This window comes from Phalacrocorax carbo, chromosome 4 (genome assembly GCF_963921805.1).
Source record: "Phalacrocorax carbo chromosome 4, bPhaCar2.1, whole genome shotgun sequence".
In the NCBI taxonomy this organism is placed as follows: domain Eukaryota; kingdom Metazoa; phylum Chordata; class Aves; order Suliformes; family Phalacrocoracidae; genus Phalacrocorax; species Phalacrocorax carbo.
This window is the reverse complement of record NC_087516.1, coordinates 3,925,865-3,948,002: the sequence shown is the minus strand read 5'-3', so window position 1 is coordinate 3,948,002 and position 22,138 is coordinate 3,925,865. Positions and strand designations below refer to the sequence as shown.

Here is a 22,138-nt window from a genome sequence, read left to right as displayed (position 1 = left end):
GGAGTTTCTCCTCAATTAGGTTTTTACATAACATATTTGAGACGAGGTGGTCAAAATTATACACAGTATTTCAGAGTTTTAGTACAGAAATTGTTATAGGACAGTTAATGTATTCTCCAGTGAGTTTGCCAGTAGTGTTTGTATTTGGACAAGCAAAAAAGCAGTTCTCTATTCCTCAGAGCATATCTAAACAGATGCATGTAGACCTGGTAGAAAAAGTAGCCTATTTGTAGCCCTGGCTGCTTTAGCTGTGGTGTTCATAGATTAATGGTCTCTAATACATGATTGAAGGGCAAAAGGTTGCCAGTGAGACTCTCTTATTGCTCACAGCTGTAGCAAACAGGACATATTTCTTCAGGCTGACAGGGAAGTCAAAGGCTGATTTGCTTCCAGCATACCACTTGCTCAGTATCATTGTGGGCAAGAAATGGCTGAGGAGGGACCGTTCGTGTAGCTCAACTACATGTAAGTTTTTTGAAAGAAGTTTTTGCTCAGCTTTTTAACAAGTTTCAAGCTCAATGTGCAGCAATTCAGTAATTAATGACTGAGACTACGAGTAGGAATTTCCCTATACCTAGTTTCTCTGCCCCTACACTAACTTTCCTTTATATGTATACAATTAGTTTTTATATATCTGATATTCACAGGACAAGGAAAACAAGGACACCTTGCTGGGACACTTGTAGTTATTCTCCATGGGAGGCTTCATCTTTTCCCTGTACTAAAGGAGAATAACTTTCTTCTGAGTATTTTTCCAAAGGTGTAACTTTACCACAAATAATGAAATCACCCTACTTGACTGTACTTCCATTCACTCTTGGTTTCTGGGAGAAAAAGATTTTTACTATGACTCTTTCTAAAAATGAGCACTTTACTGTTCAAAATGTCATGACTGGCCTTCAGAATTAGTCAGAGAGAAGAATGAGAGCTGCTGTGTAGATGTCCAAACAACTCTTATTTTTATCAACAGTTAATTTGTGCCCAGAAAGAATGGAGATAAGCTTGCAGAAAATTTCTCAGAAGGTCTATAAGAAAATAGAAAGAAATTTGAGGAGGCAGTATATTAAAACATTGGGCCAGGTTACAATCCCAAGTACGTGGGTATAAATTTGAAGTAAACAACTTAAAATTGATAGAGGCAATCTGAAGCAATTCTATATAACTTCAGGAAGAATATGATGCACTGAATTGTTAAAGCTTACCTATATAACAAGTTTGTTCTTTGTGTTAATTCATTGGATCATACTCAGTGGAATTTATCTTTTATTTTCAAGGGTGTGTTACCAAAAATTCAAATGAATCAGAGGCATGTCACACTTGTATGTCCTTGTTGCTGCTGCACTAGCTGTGAATGTTGATAATGTGGGGAGAATCTCACCTTTATTTGCAAGGCACTTTCCTACTTTGGGAGTATAGCAAAGGGCCTGTAAGTATGCAGCGAGGTTTGACTGGTAGGAAAAAACAAAGCAAGGATATAAGCATTTCACAAAGATACTTGTGTTATTAATGCCTAAGATGCAATGACAGTATGTCATGTAGCACTGTAAGAGATATGAAATGCATTATTTATCTATCTTATGTCTAGAAGATTAAAAAAATATGTAGAATTCAGTATAATGCATTTATGGGCAAGACTGGGCAAGACAAGAAAACACAATTGATTTTGGGGATGTTTGAGTTTATATACTAAGATCTGTTTTCTAGGAAGTGTTGTACACTTTGCACTCTTGCTTCTCATGTTGAAAACCAGGAACTAAAAGACTTCAAACTCCCTTCTGACTTTGTAAAAATTTTGCAGCTTTTTTATCATCAATTTGGAGCCTGGAGTAGGCAGCTAGATTGAAGGGTTTTTAGTTCAATGCTGGAGAAATAGAGAATCAAAAAGGAACTCCAGAGCTATTCATTTACCATTGAACAACTGGATCATATCCAGCTTTGAGGTACAATCTTTCAGAACTTTCCCAGACAGGTTCCTAATTAAATTACAAACCAGAAAAATCAGAGCGGTCTTGGCAAGGTATTTGAAGGTATGGAAGACTGGCTTGTAAAGGTGAAATCATACAGCTTTGGTTTCAGCCTACAGGCTGCTGAAAGAGTAGTGGGTCATTTACATCAAGATGAGTTCTGAATGTCACATTTCTCAATTCTCAAGCTCATTCCGACCACCACATAGCACAGAGGTCCTCAGAAACTCATTGTCCTTTTTGGACAGTTGTGATCTGCCTACATGGAAGGGTGGGACTAGATTGGTACCTTGAAGTAGTAAGTGCTGAAGTAACTCAGATCTCCATTGTATTTGCTTTGGGTCACATGGGGTGATCTGAAATTAAGTACGGTCCATCCTAGTGCATAAAAGACTTTACACAGTGTCCATGCCCTTCCTGCTTTGTGATTGGCTATGAACAGCCTATAGAACCCTTGCTTCATTGGCTTCTCACTTATAAAATACTTCAGCCCTGGATAATGCCCCTGCCTTCACACACCTGCAGGGCTTAGAGGCCAAGCTCTCTACATGGTATAAATGGCCTGCAGTGAGACTGAAACAGTCAGTGAGCTGGCATACGAACCCCCAAGAAAACTGCAAAGAAAGAGGCAACTGACTGCTGTATGTATTTTGTGCTAGGTATCACTACTTCTGCAGAATGAAAACAGACAGAGCAAAAATCTGCCTGTCAGGGACAGTAACATGCTCTACACTCCAGGTTTCCTGCAGTTCTCTATAATAGGCATGGGCCTATCTCACCAAGGACAGATCTTGTTCCTTGTCTTGGCAAAGCAAGCCATAACTATCTTGATTCAGATTTGCTGTAAATAGTACTAATGTAACACCAGACGAAACACTAGCAACCTTCTGCCACTGACAGCGTGCATTTGTGCCCCTTGGGAAACTTTGCCTGGGACTAGAGACCTCCAGAAGCTTCTTGCAACTAATATTTATGTGATTCCATGCATTGAAAGCATATAAAAAGCCTTAATCTGCTCATTGCTTACCAGTGCTTGAAGATATAACTTTAAAAGCAAACATTTTTTTCCATGTACGTCTTATAATAGTGTAATCAAGAAGCAAAATGCTTCTTCATGCTACCCAATGACTGCAGCTACTGGGTCAAGCCCTGTAGAGTGGCATGGCTGATGCCCAGAATTATGTTCATTGTGGCAAGAGAGGGAATGAAGCAAGGATTGGGGAGGAAAGAGGAAATACAGACAGTACCAAAGGAAGCCAGTATTCTCTCTACAGAACTAGCATGTTATAGAAGTTGGCAAAATAAAATGCTTTCACTAAGAAGGAATGGTCTCTGAGATCTCATGACAATTCAGTGCTCTCACTCAATTTTTCCTGCCGTTGCCTAGCAAGAGTGGAATCTGCAATTAATTGAACTAATGACAAATGACCGAGGCAAAAACAAATTGATCTGAAGCCAATTGCCAGCCATGGGGTGCTTATGACTTTGGGTCATTGCATGAGCTTTTTTTAAACTGACAACACTTTCACAGGCAGGATGCTTTAAATAAAATGATAAAAAACTGGAAATAGATTTCTCCGAGGGCATTTGGGATCTCTCCAGTTGGGTTGGTTCGTGAACTGTGACCAAGAAGTTTGTGCAATCAGACATCGTAGCTGGTGGCCTCTGATCCAAGTCTGGAGGGAAACTGCACAGTTCAATACACTGATAGCAACAAACAGGAAATGTGATTCTTACGCATGCTTCCCAACCGTTATAGAGTAAGGGGGTTTGAGAACTTTTAAAGGATGTTTTTAATGGAATAGACCATCTTGTGGTGGAACTATGTTTAAGTGTGGACAGGAAATCTATGTCATTAACATTTGTCTATCGCTATTTGGCTGTTGTATATCTATCACATTTTTCGCTGGGTCATTGTTCTCTAAGGCAGTCTAGAGTGTACCAGAGATTTCTCAGAGGGAAAAACGTGGACTACAGCTTTAGTATGCTGCTTCTTTCTTGGAAATCAATGACTTAAAGAAGGCCTTAATGCCACTGGAAACAATTGTTACTACATGCATAGGATTATTGTGAAAAGGGCTGATGTGGTAATGTGAAAACTGTGTGGCGGAGGGTAGGAACTGGAAGTACAGAAGAGACCATTCTTGGTTCAAACTGGGAGAAAACACACTTCTTAGGATGAACTCCGTGCTCCTTCACTGAAATGGCTCTGCATCAACCTCACTGTCTTAAAGATAAGTCCTCATATGGTATGTTCAGATTATATAGTATATACACCTTATAATGGGAGTAGCCATATGTCAGGATATAAATTCAGCAATACTTCATTATCCTCTAAATGGTGTTGTTCAGTTTTTCTTGCAAGCTTGTTCTTAAATAATGAGTGTTTGAAGACACTATTTGTCCCAAAGATTCTCTACCATAGCAATGACAGCTATACACTGAACAGTATGCAAACGTAAAAACTAGACATTATAAATAAATTTTGTCTTCTAATAAGCTGTCAATTATATGGAATTAGAAAACATAAAAATTTAAATTGCTTTTTTGTTTCTCCAGAGCTCATGATAAATGTAGTCTCAGTTTATATGTTAAAGCAAATTTCTGTTGAAGAAAATAATTAACACAAATTTCTTAAGACTCTAAGTTTTACTTTATTTTTATGTAAGCCTAAATTTTATGCACTGTCCAGAGTTTACAGGCTAATGCAAAAAAATCAAATGGTAAATGGTACACACTGAAGAGCGCACAGGTATATTCAAAGTCATATTTTGAGACCTGATTTTAAATCAGTCCTTCCATAAACTCTGGTGATGGATTTGTCGGTCACCATTGGCAATGGACACAAACTGAAATGCAGAAGGTTCCACCTGAGCATAATGAAACACTTCTTTATGGTGAGGGTGACCGAGCACTGGCACAAGTTGCCCAGGGAGGTTGTGGAGTTTCCCTCCTTAGAGAAACTAAAAAAGCCAACTAGACACAGTCCTAGGCAACTGGGCCTAGGTGACCTTGCTTGAGCAGAGGGTTGGACCAGATGACCTCCAGAGGTTCCTTCCAAGCTCATCCAACCTGTAATTCCATGATTTTTCTGGAACATGGGAAAATGATCAATACCCCTCAATGTTCTTCCTTCTGAAATTAAACCTTATCAACATGACACATAAATACCTTAATGATTTGTAGGGTATGAAAACTATTCTGTTTGAAAGGTTGATGTAAGGTATTTTGTTTGCTACCTCCACAAGCGCATCACTGTGAACTTCAATCCACCTTACAAGGACAACGCAACATCATCTGCCAAGACTGAGCAGTCAAGCATATAATTACCTCAATCTGCAGCTCCTGCAAGCTGTCCCACTCCTTTTCTGTAGCTGAGTGCTTTTAGAAAGGTTATGAAGGCTTCAATACCCTTGTAGATGTCAGGGGGTGGCCCCAGAAGGAAACTTCAAGAAAAAAAAATCTGAATTTAGCTTCTTGTTAACAAGAGTGAAACTTGCCACTGGGATTAATCCATTTTTCTATTAAAATATTTTGGAATGACATTGAAGTGGCCTCTGCTTCTAAACATGTTTAAAATGTCACTTCTGAAGTGACTATTCCATGATTCATTCCACTCTCACCTCAGCACTAATAAACTGCTTCATTCTGCTCAAATCATAGGAGTAGCTCCAAGTGAGATTTGGAGGGATAAAACTGATGAAAGAAATTAGTAATTAGAAACATAATTAACATCTATACTGTAAAGGCAGGGAAAAGAGAGAAATGGAGGAGTTTACAGTAAGTGTTGAAAAATGGCAGTTTCCCTCTTGTTTTGCTTTTTTCCTTTTTTATATTCTAGTAAAGGGTAAGAACAGACCTTAAATGAGCAGCACCTAGTTCCCAGAAATGCATTAAACACCCATCACATACTTGTTTTTCACTCTGTCTCTTCTTACAAAGGCAAAATAAGGATCTAGTGTTTGAACACTGGGATAGTCTAAGTTAGAGATAACAGTACCGAAGGCAGAGAGGCATCAGGAGCTACAGGAGGCATCATGCTCCCAGGCTTGCATCCTGCTAGAGGACTTCAACCACCCTGACATCTGCTGCAAAAGTAGCATGGCGAGCTGTAGGCAACCCAGGAGACTCCTGGAATGCACTGAGGTTAGCTTCTTGAGCCAGGTAATAGCCCTACCAGAAGGGATGCAATACAGGAACTGATGGTCACCAATGCAAGTGAGCTCATTGGTGATGACAAGATTAGAGGCAGCCTGGGCTGCAGTGATCATGCGCTGGTTGCTTTCACAGTCCTGAAGGATATGCACCAGGCAAAGAGTAATGTCAGGACCCTGAATTTTAGGAAAGCAGAATTCCAGGCCTTCAAGGAGTTAGTCAATAGGAACCCCTGGGAAACTGGGCTCAGGGACAAGAGAGCAGAACAGAGCTGGCAGATCTTTAAGGATGCTTTCCATAGAGCGTAAGAGCTCTTGATATCCTGGTGTAAGAAGCCAGGCAAGGACGGCAAGAGACCAGCATGACTGAGTCAAGACTGGCTGGTCAAACTAAAGGCAAGAAGGAACTACACAGGCAGTGGAAGCAGGGACAGGTATCCTGGGAACAGTATAGGGCCATTGCCAGGTTGTGCAGGGATCAGGTCAGGAAGGCCAAGGCGTGGCTGGAACTGAACTTGATAATGGATGCAAAGAATAACAAGGGCTTCTACAGGTATATCAGCCAGAAAAAGAAGGTCAAAGAAAGCATATCCCCCTGATGAACACAACTGGCAAACTGGTAACAACAAACGAGAAGAAGGCTGAGATACTTAACAACTGTTTTGCTTAAGTCTTCACCAGCAACCTCTCTTCCCACACCTCTCAAGTGGGTGGACCACAAGGCAGGGACTGGGTGAGCTAATTCCCTCCCACTTTAAGGGAAGATCAGGTTCCTGATGAGCTGAGGAACCTGAACATACACAAGTCTATGGGACCTGATGAGATGTATCCCAGAGTCCTGAGGAAATTGGCTGATGTAGTTGCCAAGCCTCTCCATGATATTTGAAAAGCCATGACAATCGAGAGAAGTCCCCAGTGATTGGAAGAAGGGAAACATTGTGCCCATCTTTAAAAAGGGTAGAAAGGAGGACCTGGGGATCGACTGGCCTCTCAGCCTCACCTCTGTGCCTGGGAAGATCATGGAACAGATCCTCCTAGCAGGTATGCTAAGGCACATGGAGGACAGGGTGTGATTCAAGACAGCCAACACGGCTTCACCAAGGGAAAGTCCTGCCTTCTGTGATGGAGTGACAACATCAGTGGACAAGGGAAGAGCTACGGATGTCATCTACCTGGACTTCCATAAGGTCCCCCACAGCATCCTTCTCTCTAGATTGGAGAGATATGGGTTTCATGGGTGGACTGTTCAGTGGATGAGGAATTGGTTGGACAGTCGGACCCAGAGGGTAGTGGTCAACGGCTCAATGTCCAGATGGAGATTGGTGATAAGTGGCATCCCTCAGGAGTCTGTGTTGGCACCAGTACTGTTTAATATCTTCTTCAAAGACATAGACAGCAGGATCGAGTGCACCCTCAGCAAGTTTGCTGACAACACCAAGCTGAGCGATGCGGTTGACACGCTGAAGGAAAGGGATGCCACCCAGAGGGACCGGAACTGGCTGAGAGAGTTGGGGCTGTTCAACCTGGAGAAGAGAAGGCTTTGGGGAGACATTATTACAGCCTTCCAGTGCTTAAAGGGAGCTTATAAGAAAGATGGGGACAGACTTTTTACAAGGACCTGTTGTGATAGGACAAGGGTTAATTGTTTTAAACTAAAAGAGGGTAGATTTAGATTTGATATATGGAAGCAAAGTTCTACATTGAGGGTGGTGAAACCCTGGCCTCTCTCAGGTTGCCCTGAGAGGTTGTGGAGGCCCCATCCCTGGAAACATTCAAGGCCAGGCTGGACAGGGCTGTGAGCACCCTGATCTGGTTGAATATGTTCCTGCTCACTGCAGGGAAGGTGGGTGAGATGACCTTTAAAGGTCCATTCCAACCCAAACTATTCTATGATTCTACGTAAAGAAATTAGGAACATATGACACAACAGCTGCCTGGCAGAGAGGAAAAGGACCCTTGATCAAGGGGGCTTGGAGATACAGCTGAAAAGTTAATGAATGATTCTCACAGCCAGCTGAAGAAGTGTTATCACCCTTCAAATCACACCATGGCTGAATGTGAATCTAAGAATGTGCTTTCTTATCTCAGGGTCCCTGGGGACAATATATTCCAGGTGCCTGATAAAGAGTTTCCTCTGCTGGGGAACTGTTGAAAGGCTATACCAGAAGACTAAATGAATTTTATCATTCAATAATAGTCTTGGCCTTTTTTTGCCCTTATTTTTGGAACAAGAACATAGCTTTTCCCAGTAAAGGGTTCAGATCCACTTTTTTCATAAACACTAAAGTCTACCTCATTTTAACGGTGCAATAGGAAAAGGGTTAGGGGGAGTTATTTGGACATCTACAGCTATTTGACCTTCTACCCTTTATTCTTTAGCAACAGGACTATTTGGGGGGAGGAGGGAGAGAAATTGGCTTCAGGGGGTTGATCTGCCTCTTCTGATGTCAGCAGTGGTTTTGCCACAGAAATAAAAAGCTCTGCAGGATATGTGTAATGAACAGAAAAAAACAGCTCATTAATAGCAAAGCAGGATTCCAGGGACTCTTGATGTTTCATTGTTTTGTTAGCATTTTGACTGGTCCCATCAAATTTGGTGCATTAGTGTTTCACATACTTGTCTGTGTTTCTAAAATTAATTAGCTCTTTAAGAGAACTGCACCTGAATGCTGAAGCTGACAGTCCAGGCACATGGATATAAGCTGGTTCATGAGTGATTACTCTGATTTCTGCCCTTTTCCTAGATAATTCACTTAGGGCAGAGAAGGTGGGACAAACTGCATCGCTGTAAACCTGTGTGCCTCTTTCAAAGGCAATATATCAATTTTTGCATCAAAAGAAAGATGAGCTTTATCTAAAAAATGCAATTATTAACTGCAATATTCTACATTGGTGTAAAGTTGTATATTCTAGTAGAGAAACAGACTTCATCAAGAATTTTACATATAGGTGAAGCACTCAGGTGCAGATAGTCACTTCTTTATACTTCTAACAATTACAACTGCAAGACTAATAAAATACATCAGCCTCTGAGATAATATACATACATCCCTTATTTAAAGCCAGTGTAGCCAGTGTTTCTTATTGATGAGACTTACTTCCATGCCTTTAGGACTTTTCACAGAATCACAGAATCCCAGGTGGGAAGGGACCTCAGGGATCATCTAGTCCAACCTTTCTAGGAAGAGCACAGTCTAGGCAAGATGGCCCGGCTCCCCGTCCAGACAACCCTCGAAGGTGTCCAACGTGGCCGAGTCAACCCCTTCCCTGGAGAGATTATTCCAACGGTGACTGTCCTCACTGTGAAAATGTCCCTCTCGTGTCCAATCGGAATCTCCCCAAGAGCAGCTTGTGTCCATCCCCCTTGTCCTCTCCATGGGACTCCGTGTAAAAAGGGAGTCTCCATCTTCTCTGTAGCTGCCCCTTAAGTGCTGGTACATGGGGATGAGATCCCCTCTGAGCCTCCTTTTCTCAAGGCTGAACAAACCCAGCTCTCCCAGCCTGTCCTCGTATGGCAGCTTCCCAGTCCTTTGATCATCTTGGTGGCCCTTCTCTGGACCCCTTCCAGCCTGGCCACATCCTTTTTGTACAGTGGGGACCAGAACTGCACACAGCGCTCCAGGTGTGGCCTGACAAGCGCTGAGTAGAGCAGGGTAATGACTGCTCTATCTCTGCTGGTGATGCCCTTTTTGATGCAACCCAGCACCCTGTTGGCCTTCTTGGCCGCAGCAGCCACTGTTCGCTCATGTTGAGCTTTCTGTCCGCCAGGACCCCCAGGTCCCTTTCCCCAGAGCTGCTCTCCAGCCAGGTGGATCCCAGTCTGTGCTGCACTCCCGGATTATGTTTTCCCAGGTGCAAGACCTTGCACTTGTCCTTGTTGAACTTCATGAGGTTCTTGTTGGCCCACTCTTCCAGCCTAAAATATTTGTCTAAATTTCTCTAAAAAAATTCTCTCTGGTGCTAGAAATGATTAGGCCTTACTGGTCATAATCATGCTCACTATCTTCAACAGGATTTGTATCATTTTTTTGCTTCAGAGAAAGTTGTAATTTAACATCCATGAACTGAAATAGCCTGCTCTTCTAAAATAAAAGTGTGTCTTCCCAGTAACATTGCTGCTAGTCCCTACTATAAATATGATGAGTTTTTTTAAAAAAAGATTATTCAAGTCATGACCAGCTAGTGAAGAAATTTACTGACTAATCTCCAAAAGCACAAATGAGATGTGAGGTGAATTCACTGCAGGAGGATGGCTGGCTGGCTTCAAAAAGACTTGCTTGTGTGTTTCAAGTCAAATACGCAGGTGTGCTTGCAGATCCAGTAACCTAAAGAAGGACCATCTAAATGGCTTCCCTAGATTCTGGGTCATGCTGGAATAAATCCTCATACAAAGTACTAATGGTGTTAGGGAGGATAGAAAAATAAGTACAAAACTGCTGTGGTCACGATGGTCCTAGGAAAGGATAGAGGTTGTATGAATTTTGTACTAGTTTGATAGAATCCACATGGCACACTCCAAAGATGTTCCAAAGATGTAAGGAGGAAAAAGCTCTGAAAGCTGCACTGCTGCAAGTACTTGGCGCTTTACTGCAGGCTTAAGTGCTTGACTGTGACACCTGGACAGCCTGGGCATAGGTAGGGGAATGAATGTTGCCAGCTAGGGCTCCTTAAGCATTGTGCAGAAACTTTGAAGCCACAGAACAGCCCAGAAAAAGTCTATGAGAAGTACTTCACTCATGAAACTCTGCATCTTTAAGACTTCTCTTTGTTTTTTGGAATGTAGGTACAGCCAAGAGTACATCTTGATTTGAGTCCCCAATGGCAATTAATGCTACTTTATGCCTATCAAAGCTTTCAAATACAAGAGGAAAAGAATGCCAGCATCTCCCCTCCTTCCCTATTTTCAATTCCTGTAGACATCCCCATGCAGCAAAGAGAGCCTCTTCTCCTTTGTTAGTAAATCTGCCCCCAAAAGGGAGCTTGCCGGTCACCCTAGCCCTCACAAGTGTTCCCTGTGTTCTAAAACCTTTACCTGAGAGTCATGTACAGCTCATTTACTTCCCCTGGAATCCATCTGGTGAATTCAGAGCAAACTCTGGCTGCAGTGTGTTGAAATATTTTGTGCTAAGACATGAGAAGGAAAAGAGAGATGGCATGTGCCTCTTGCATTGATCCTGTAGAGGCATTACTTTGAGTGACACTGAAGAGCAATAATCCTAGGAACACAAAAGCTTATAATGTACAAAAATCAATATTTACTCCAGGAGTCATAATGGGGCTTTCCACATGAGTAACTGCAGTATCTATAATGGTATTTGTGATGCAAAATTACTCAAGAAACTCTATTAAACTAGAGAAAATTTGCTAGAAGGGACAATAAAATTAAGGATGACAACAAATTGGAGAACAAGTGAGCTAAGGAAGTGGAAAAGACATTTTGCACAAATCAGCAGCTGCAAAGGAAAGACATCAAAGGCAAACGGGGCAATAAAAATAGCAGTTGTGAGGAAAGCTTCTATATCCAGGTTTTTGCAAAAAAAGCCATTACACCGGAGACAATAACACTCTATATCTGAGCAAGGAAGTGGGAAATATGACTTATTAGACTAGGCAGACCATAATGATAGTCCTGAATGCAAGTGATGGTAGCTGCTGAGAGTGAGTGGAAACAACTTAACCTCCATGAGGAATACACTGAAGTCATAATCACTATACATAGTTATTTTATTGTCTTCTTCAATTAACACCTCTAGGTTTTGGTGAAGTGTCCAAGCAATTCTGTAATTAATGACCTTACATGTTTTCTCACATTCAGTGTCCTAGCAGTATTAACTATTCATTCGGGCTGGTGACATATTTTTCACTATATTATTATTATTATTGTTTATTATTATTATTATTAATTATTATTATTATTATTATTAGGTGGAGCTTTGGTTTTCAGCTAAGGAAACTGTCTTGCAGAAGGTCATTGTTGTCCAATATGTCCTTACGGTGTGGGGGTGGTGTCTCTCTATATATATTGCTTTCATTCCCCTTCATTTTACACTGCCACATTACAAACCTTTTTGGGTTTTAGAATTACACAGATTAAAAAAAACAAGAAAATGTTGTGGAAGATATTTTCCCTCCTTGCTTCTTCTGAAGATGGCACTCACTCAATTTTCTATCCCTGTCCATTCTATCCCTTCTGCTGGAGATCAAAAAAAACCCAAGAGAAGTTTAGAATCCAGATAATACACGGTGAATGGTAGCGCTGTCTTGTCTGAACAGATTTCTCTCTAATTTTTTTTTTTGTCTTAATGTATGACTCCATAATAATATGATCCTATGCTATTGGTGTTTTCTTCTTCAGCTTCATCCTTGTTCCTGTGTCTATAACACCAGCAACGTGGTTATTCCAGAACTGGAACTTTCTCATGTTTCAACACAGTATGGTCATCAAAACTGTTCTGTGGCTGCTTTTGTCTCCTGAAAGTAAACGATGGATCTTGACTTGAAGGTCCTGCAAATACAAGAGGTACTGCAAGACATCCTTCTGGGTTCTGTAGTGAAAAGACAACCTCTGCCCCAAAATACGAAGGTTAGTATGGTAGGATGTTTTGGTAATTCTCCACAGATATCTCAAGGATTGATAAGGCACTAAAAAGATGGCACCTGCAGTGTCTATGGATATTTGCTGCATACTTTGGTGGATGGGAGCCTTGGGCAAACCAGCATTAACTGGAACAGCTCCGTTGACTTTGGTTGAAAGCCAACCAGAGGGAGCTCGATCCTTTTTATTCCTAGACCTGTTAGTTACTCATGTTGTAGCTAGACTAATGTCTTCATTTCTGTGGAGGTGTGCTAATTTGCTGGCTGCATCTAATGACCTGACAGCTCCTGAACCCACATACAGAATCCTGAAAAAGGAATTCATGCTGTCACTTTCTGAGGAGGTCTGTACCTCCTCTAATGACTATGTCCTCATTAACTCCTGTAATTATAACCAAAGTTTTGACACCCCTTTGGTTTATAAAAAATTTCAGGTTGAGCCAAAAGTACATAGTGTTCTTTCCTTGGGAAAAATTGGGAGTGTCTGCAGATGCATTATTGATGAGGATTTCTACAACAGTCCAGGTTGATTCTCCTTAGGACACTCTTCTATTTCTATGAAAAATGAAAGCTGGTCTTGTGAATACTAACTTGCATTCTCTCTGTAACTAAGAAATGTGCATATAATTTATTGACAGGACACTGGAATATCTGCATTATGAGTGGCTCTGTTGTGAAAAAGTAATCCAAGACCTTCAAAGTTCCCTTTCAACCAGCATTTCTACAAGTGTTATTTGATAACATGAATATGGAAGTTGTGGAATGACTGTGCTGTTTAGAAAAGCCCACAGCCACATTCAATCATTTGACTTATGCCACCAGAATGAGTCAAGGCTAATTCTATCTTTTGAGTCTTATACATAATTACTGTAGTGCAAAATCTTAGTGAGATAACACAAAAATACTCTATAAGGTCTATAAATATAATCCTTAATACTTTAGTCAACATTATTTATTGATTTCTGAACTAAAAGACAATGTAACGTTTCTTTGTAATCTCACACACCTGCTATATTCTCCTGAGCACTTGCTGTTTCACAAAGGTGGGTAAAATATCTTTATTGCCAAGCTCAGCTTTGACTGATATAGGCGCAATACCTGTGAAATCTTCATTGCTTATTCTGGGCCCATCATTTCATCCCATCCCATCTGTTGCCTACTTTTATGAAATGCTTTTAATCTCAGAAAAATATGTTGCCTAAGGCAATCCGTTCCTTCCTTGGTAATTACTGCCCTTCAGGTATTGTATGGCAATATCCAGATCTTCTAGTGTCTCTCACAAGTAAGTTCTGTGTCAGATAGTTACTCCACTGTTGGGAAGCACTTTTGGGATGACAGTGCTCCCTCTCATTCAATGCTCTCTGGGGTTACTCCAGCTGCCCGTAATGACAACGAGCTGGAGCATCAGGCCCAGAGCCAGTCGATGGAGACACTACCAACCCTCCAGGAGCTTACTGTGATATTCATTTCATACACTGCTGCCAGAGAATAACCAGCAGGAGGAGATTATGGATCAGACGTGTTACTTATCTCATCATTAAAGGACAGACTGCATGAGGGTTTGGCAGGTTTCTTGTGAAGAGTTCAGTCTGCTTAGTACACTCAGAATCTCCACGCAGAGCAAAAGCAAAAGCATCTGACTACAGATGCATGATTTGGATGGAGCAATAACAAGGATGTTCTACGCTGCCTTTACCTTTAAGCAGTCTTCATCTGATGCAATGTAAGGTGAAAAAATCAGCACCCTTGGCAGTTATGGCAATTCATCCTCACATCGAGATTCAGGACTGAACTTCCTCCGGCACAAGAAAGAAATTGGGATCTAAGAAAGTCCTTTCCTTTGCAAGTGGCTGGATCTGGACAGCATCTGTTGGCCTCCATGGAGCAGTCAGGAGAGATCTGAGGGATGGAAATCTCCTGGCTACAGTGCTCAGGCCAGCTGGCCTCTCTAAACCCAGTCAGCAGTCCTGACTGCAGCCGGGCTTTGTTGGTTGATCTCTTCTGGTGCTGTTACTCGGGCCACTTCCATTTGTAAAGAATCGCGTCCTTTTACATTTAAGAGGGTTAATAAACGTAGGACGTTCTACACTACTTTGTCAACATTCTGCCCCTCTGTGGAGCTTGAGCTAGTTTATTTTTGGAAGACTTTGCATGTCCTGGAAGAGGGTCTGTCAGTCTGTCACAGAATACAGTCCTGCATTGTGGAATTTCACCATTCAGTCGTTGCAGTTGGATGCAGACGCTGTATCCACCTCCACAGCAAAAAAACCACTGCGGCTTACCAGAACAGCAGCAATTTTGGATGTGCTTTCTGCAGAAACAAGATTCCTAGAAGGGATGGTTTCTCCCAGCACAACCAAGGTTTTGATGTCAGTCCAGCTGATTCAACATGAGTTCCTGAAGTCTGAATACTCATGCCAGAACCATCATCTCATCACACAGGATTTGCTTCAGGTCTAAGTGTGGCTAGAAACAGTTTTAATTCTGAAAATTTCTGACTTTTCATGGAAACCCTCAAAGAAAAATCACACTACCATGTGAAGCAAACTAGAGCAAGACCTTAAAAAGAACAGCAATAAATTTACTGTTAGATTTCTGCGGACTTCTAGAACTGTAACCCATGCTGTATTAGCATTGCTTTTGTAAATATAGGTGCACCAAAACCTCCTTGTGACAAGTATTATAGAATGAGCTCCTATTGACTTTCACATTAGCAGTCCGAGGGGACAGATTCAGATCTCCCTTCATAACAGGCTGATTCTCTCCAACCGAGCTTAATTTTCCACTAGAAGGGTTGCATTAAACTTTTCTGTGATAATTGTCTGTTAGCTCAGTTACAGAACAACGATGCTTTGCCTGTCTGAGGCCTTTTCTCCTGGGTCACTGAGGCATTCTGCAATGTTCCTGCAACAAATCTCACAGGTTTTATAATTCTTAAATGTTGCTGTAAATGTATTTTAGTTTACCTGTACCTCCTGCTAGCACAACTCTGTGTGTTAAAGATAGGACACAATATACCTCCCAAGTGGAAAAGTTCTGTCAGCAGAATACACTTTGTGAAATGCAAAACTATTTCAGCAAAACTGTACTATTATGAGAAAGATTCACTTCACTGAAGTCCTACATAGTATGATTTTTACTGGGTTAATCACAGCCACGTTTATGTGGGACTAACTTTGTCACTTAAACCAGTTGTCAGGATTATCCCTGAAATCAATAGAGAGAGAAGAAACTTTTAAGACTTCCCTTCTATCCCAAAATAAGTGGAGGAGAAAAGAATCTCTTTCTTCTGCAGACCACAGGGGGAGCTTAGAAATTTTAAAGTTAAAATCTAGGCTTATTTGATCCAAGATTAATCTGGGCCTGGATGTGCTTTACAGGGTAGCTGGCTGGTCATTGCTACATTGGTGAAAATTTTTCTGGACACATACACTGTTAAAGTAAGAAACTTTCAAGGTACAGAGTGAGGCAAGGGAAGAATGTGGCAAAATCCACCTCTAAACCACAAACTCCTTCCAAAAACCACAAAAGAACTGGTTAGTTAAAGATTTCCTCAGGATTTTAGCAAGTTTAGGAAAAGAACCCTTTTTTCTACCCACCAGGATACACAACATGATGAGCTCCCCTAAAGGGCAACAGGATCCACTTCAGATGTTTTTGAGGTTAGTTCTGCTATTATACCTGAGAAGAGGAACTATGCAGGAGTACCAGGAGGGATGGTCGTGATATAGTTAAAAGATCGGTGCTGAATGGTAGGCTTTCATAATGGAAGGAAGCAAAAAAAGGTTTCTGTCGGAAACTGAGCTGCTGAACACACTCATTAGTGACCTAGAAAAAGTATTAACAGTGAGGCTGAAAAATTTGTGGCTGATATAAAGCTATTCCGGAGCAATGAGGACAAAGACCAATTGTGAAGAACTGGAAAAACACTTTACAAGATTGAGGGAGAAATAAAATCACAGAATAAATTCACTGTGGATAAATTTGAAGTGGAGGGGGAGATGGATGTAAAGGTGGATGTCTGAAAACAAATCTGATGGGCTTTCATCAAGCCATTATGACTCAAGCAAGAGCTTGATATTACAGTAACGGTTCCATGAAAATATCAGCCCAGAGCTCAAGAGTAATCAAAAAATGTTAAATCAAATGCTAAGTATCATTAGGAAAGAAACCAAAAGCAAAATAGATCATTATGACACTGTACAATTTCATGGCTCTCACAGACTGAATACCATGAACCATTCTGCCACTCAGTATGCAAAAGTGATACATTATAAATAGAAAAGGCACTGAGAAGGGCAATAAGGACAGTTAAAGACAGGGAGTGGCTTCCATACAAAGTGCAACTGCATTGACTGGGTCTCTTCATCCCAGAAAAAGAGATGAATTCAGGGATTGGACAGAGGTCTGCAGAACTGTGGAGAAACAGGACTAGGGAATCACTTATTTTGTCATCAAATTCAAGGCCCAGTCTAGCAGGTGGTAGAGCAGGAAAGGTAGTTTTCCTACACTATGTGGTAGACCTGGGAACTCATTGCCAAAGGATGTTTTAGATGATAGAAGTTAGTATTCAAGGGAGAAGACATCTGCCATGAATTACTAAATTAGCTCAGGGAACCACTACTACCATGAAAATATGGATTGGGTGGCTCACCTAGGAGATTTGTCTCCCTTCAACCTTCCTTTTGTGCCTCAGATATTGCTAAAGAACTTCTAAGTTCTGAGGAGGTCCTAGAAAAAGACCAGCAGCTCATAGTGCCTGCAGGGGAGATATTTTGGGTCACTGGAGGAGCTGCTTGTTGAACTACTGTGCTCAGAAGCAGCTGAGAAATGTACAGACCTGCATGCTCCTGATCACTGTGATTCTGACAGGGCCCAGTGATCACCACATCCAGCACCCAGACATAGGACGTCAGTGTAGAAAAAGCCTTTGTTCTTGGTCACATCTGCTCTGTGGTGGTGGATATCTTGATAAAATTTGTATGCATTAGGAAGAATAATCCTTTGCTGTGCTTCTGAAATTCACTGTAGAGGGACTGGTTGACAAACTGTGTGCAAGGCACCTCTCCAGGGTCCCCCTTGTGCAGTAACAGCTTCAGAAAAAAACATAAACTAGTCGTATTGGAAATAATTTCTTATTGGACATCTCTAGTCCAACCTTCAACCCAAATGAGAGTACTGGCAAGACTGGATCAGGTCAGATTTGGCTTTTTCTAGCTGAGTGTTTGAAGGACGACAAGGGTCACTACTACAGAACTCTGGACATCCTATCCCAAATGAAAGGTTATTTTTCTTTTGAGCTTAATGAAGTTTGACTTGGCACAAGGTCTTCTTTAAGTGTTTGTTGGGGTCTTCCTGGGAAAGGTGGCACATGGGAATGAAAACTTGAACCTTATGGGTCAAACTTGGGTAAGAGGACAGAGGAAGAAAGGAATGAGATGTTAAAGTAAGTTTTCACAGCAGACCTCTCTGGGGTTATGCCACAACGCTAAATAATTCAGTGTCTATCTCAGTCCAGTATTTAGAAAAACAATTTCCTTGTTACAATGAGAAGATGATAGAGGTAACTCCTGGGAGTTTTACTGTTACCACATTAAATACTGAATAACAGCTGCCAATGGAGAGGTTCAGCCCAAATCCCCCGTAATGCTAGCTTACAGATACACACCCTGAGAAGTGCTGCAAAGGGCACGCTGACATCTGGAAGGACTTTCCACTTCTCCAGCCAAGCAATTAAATTCTCTTCTCATTCCTGGTCTGTCTTACAAACACCATGACCTGACCTTGGACACCTAATGCTCCCACTAGATGCAAAACTCAAGAGACAACTCTTCACCATGAGTACAGAGGTTATCTGCATGCACCATGAAAAACAGCAAGGCTCTCAATACGGTGTGAGAAGATCATCAAAGGAGTGCTGTTTGTAAGCTGAATGCTGTCCCAGCATGTGTTGTTCAAGGTTTTAATGTAATGCCATTGGAGTGGGTCCCAGATGAAGGAATTTTGTTCCAGCCTGAGTTCCAGATCTTCACACCAAGTGGGAAGCTCAACATATGCAGCAGAAACTCGAGCTCCACTCATCGCTCTGGCGCATTCAGAAAAATTTCTCGTATCATTTGTGCCTGGCTGCTGTGTCGGCCACCTCATTGGAGGGCAGGCTCCTCGCGTCTCTCCAAAGTCCAGCTTTGACTGCTGCTCTCTCCAGTGATGGTTGCAGAGTTTTAAGATGCACTCTCAAACCATTTAATTGGAACAGCCTTTCTGTTGGTGGTTGACTCCATACAATGCCAGCTCTTTGGTTTATGCTCATTCCTGTAAATTTAAGCTGACATATTCAGCTGTGAGTGGGGACAGCTCCTGCATGAGCTCCCATTGCCTTCTGCAGGCTGAGCAGACTCAGGACCAACAGTTGTATTTAACTATTCATTAAGTCCCTTTCCAACAGTGGCCTTTGGCAGACACTTAGAGAAATGTACAGAAACAAGGTAAACTTCATTCTTCTTCCAGGAATCCTACCCAGCACTTGGTGATTCATGAATTTCAAACAAAATCTTTGTCTTTGTATTTAATAATTTTGCAGATTATCTACATGTTCTCTCACCCTATCAGAAACTGAAAATTAGGTTGCTTTTTTTTTTTTCTTTTAATTCATTTAAGCAGCTTAACCATATTTCCAGGGTTATTTTACTGTCCGTGTACACAGTAATATGTCTTTGCACTGCAAGATTAACACAAGGTTATAAAGTTATAGTGGGAAGGTAGGGAGGAACAGTTGAACCCTGTGACTACAAAAGCAGAAATCTCAAGTGCAGGAATGAGAACCATTTTAAATGGGGAAACTAATATCCATCGTGTCATAGAAATTGTCCATTAAATCACGGATCAGGAATTTTTAAGGCACATGTATGCAATAGTCCTAAACGGACATTTCTTAGGTTCTTGTTATCTCTCCATTTGCTTCTGTGCATATTTGAGAAGAGTCTGGGAATATTTGATTTTGCTGCTGTTAATTCCGCACTAATAATATACCTAATTAAGACGTGTTAGAGATTCTGACAGTTTATTTTATCTCATCTTTACTGGTCTACCAGGAGATTCTCCTTACAACCTACATAAACATACATGCTTGGTGTATGATAAAGTTTTTCACTAATCCTTGAGAAACAAAAAAAAACATCTAAAAGCACAGACCTTGGAACTTACCTGTGCATATCTGGAGGACACAGTAGCTTTTATGTGAGCATCTGGAGGCACTGAAGATCAGATCTCAGACTACACAGAGGAGAAAAAACCTTCTTCTAGAAGGATGACTGATGATAAGAGAGTCCTAGAAGTATCTCAAACTGAGCATCAGAATTAGTGGATATACAAGAAAATTTGTAGCCAGCAAGGCTGCCAAAACTACACAGAAACTGAATTACCAAACGGAGGATGAGTCTGGGGTGCAGCACAAAATATGGAGACTGTTACATGAGTGTTTGACGCTTTCCCCTCGTGAGCTTACACGTAGCAGCAGTTTTCATGGCCTCGGTGGAAAAGAACAGTCAAAAGAATTTCATTCTCTTGAATCAGCTCTCCAGGGAGCAGGAAATGTCATTTAAGTGATCTTGGCTAATCCATAACGGAACCTGCTCATGCTGCCCCTCTTGAACCTGCTCTCTGTACGGGCAGGGCACTATGGCTGTGGCACCACGAGTGAAGATAGAAGCAGTGCTTGAGTGTGGAGTGTGTTTGTAGACATGGGAGGCAACAGAGACAACTGTAGACTGGCAGAGAGATTTTTTAAACATGAAAGAGCAGGTAGGTCACCTTAGGTTAGCTCAGAGGTGAGATTTGGCTTATTTTCCTTAAAAAGTTTGATTTGTTTTTTTCATTCTTTCAATATTATCAATGTTTATTCATCTCAGACCTTCTCTTTTTTCTTTCTTGTAGGATTTAATCCAGCAGAAGAGAAGTGGCATGGAGAAGAAAGGCAGCATAGGGAGCTGACCACAGGTTCTGGCAGTCTTTAAGAAACACTGAAAAAATCCCTATTCAGAAAAACTTTTGTATCCTAAAAATGAAGTCCAAGCTCTGACATCACACCACATTCAAAGAGACAAAGCAGATGAATTGAATCCCTTGATTTTCATGTTCCATTTAAAAAAGGAACAGCATCGTTCACAATGTTCACTGGTCACTTTCATGTTTCATGTGAAAAAAACTCTGGTCGTCTACAACTCTAAGATGGCTACTAAAGAGGCTGGTTGTAGTTTTCTTCCAGGTTCAATAAAACAATTTTTATTGTTTCTGTGAGGTATGTGGATTCCTTGTTGAGTGCCTGACTTTGTCCCTACAACTACTACGATGTCTCAGTTAAAGAGACCACTAACCATTTCAGGCCAGGACCCATCCAAGATTGTGATATGCCAGCTGCCTCTGAAATTGGTGGCGTCAATGCTAAACTGGGCATGCATTGTAGGTTGGCTAATGATGACGCAGTTTAAATCAAGCCCTATGTATAAGAATGATCCCAGCATTTTCAGCCTAAAAAATCTCCAACATATCTACTCTCAGAAATCTTGAGAACCAGTGGAGAGAAAAAGACACCTCTGGAAAACAATTTAACTCTGAAATGTCAGCCTTAGAGCAAAAGAGTTGGAGCCATGCCATGGAGAGCCCTCACCTTTCTCCTTTTTACAGAGGGACCCTGGATGACACAGACTATAAGTCAAAATTCCAGACATCTAAAATGATAGAAGATGTATCACTTTTTTCATTTTCTTTCCCCTTTGCAAGAAAGGAGAATGTACCTTCTAGAATATATCCTTAGAGCACACATGCTGCTTCTCCAGCTCTCTGCTGACAAGATCCTCTCTGCAAACATGCCTGGCTGAATTTCTTTGCAGGGCGGCAGGTCTAAAGGCAGAGGGCAGGTCTTCTCCAGTTTAACAGCAACGTTGCACATCAGGGAGCAGCGCACGTCCCCCTTTGGCAGCAAGTTAATGCCAACTCATTCTGCAGATGGGAACTGCCTCTCAGTCCTAGCAAGAATCCAATTATTTTTATTTTTCCCACAAACATCTATTGTCCTCCTTTTTTTCTGTCTTCCACCCCTCGCTGGCCTCTTTCCAGCACTTGACAAGCAAGTGTGTTCTGTACTTGTTTGGGAAGCTTTCAACAACTCTGTTAGGTTCCTGAGCAAACACACTTCCCTGGCTGCATTCATGATGTCTGTGAAGATGAAGAGATGATGGTGACACTATCATCCTATGTTCAGTATTTCAGGCTATCAGGTCTTGTGCTTAGGGAGAAGGACAAAATGACCTTAAAGAAGGTGTAAATAAAAATGTTTTGAGATTTACCCTTTTCCAATTGTAGCTTTTCAATTTTTTCTTTTTCACCTTTTACAGAATCCTCCTTTGGATCAAATACACAGAATATTTC

The 22,138-nt window shown here is 41.4% G+C and overlaps 1 long non-coding RNA gene across 1 annotated transcript; it reads left to right on the top strand.

Annotated features, from left to right (window-relative positions):
* The first annotated feature begins 341 nt into the window (after positions 1-341).
* Positions 342-21,007, top strand: LOC135313019 (uncharacterized). The gene is made up of 3 exons (XR_010372565.1): positions 342-465; positions 12,474-12,701; positions 20,645-21,007. It is a non-coding gene; the product is annotated as an uncharacterized LOC135313019 (long non-coding RNA).
* The last annotated feature ends 1,131 nt before the right edge of the window (positions 21,008-22,138 follow it).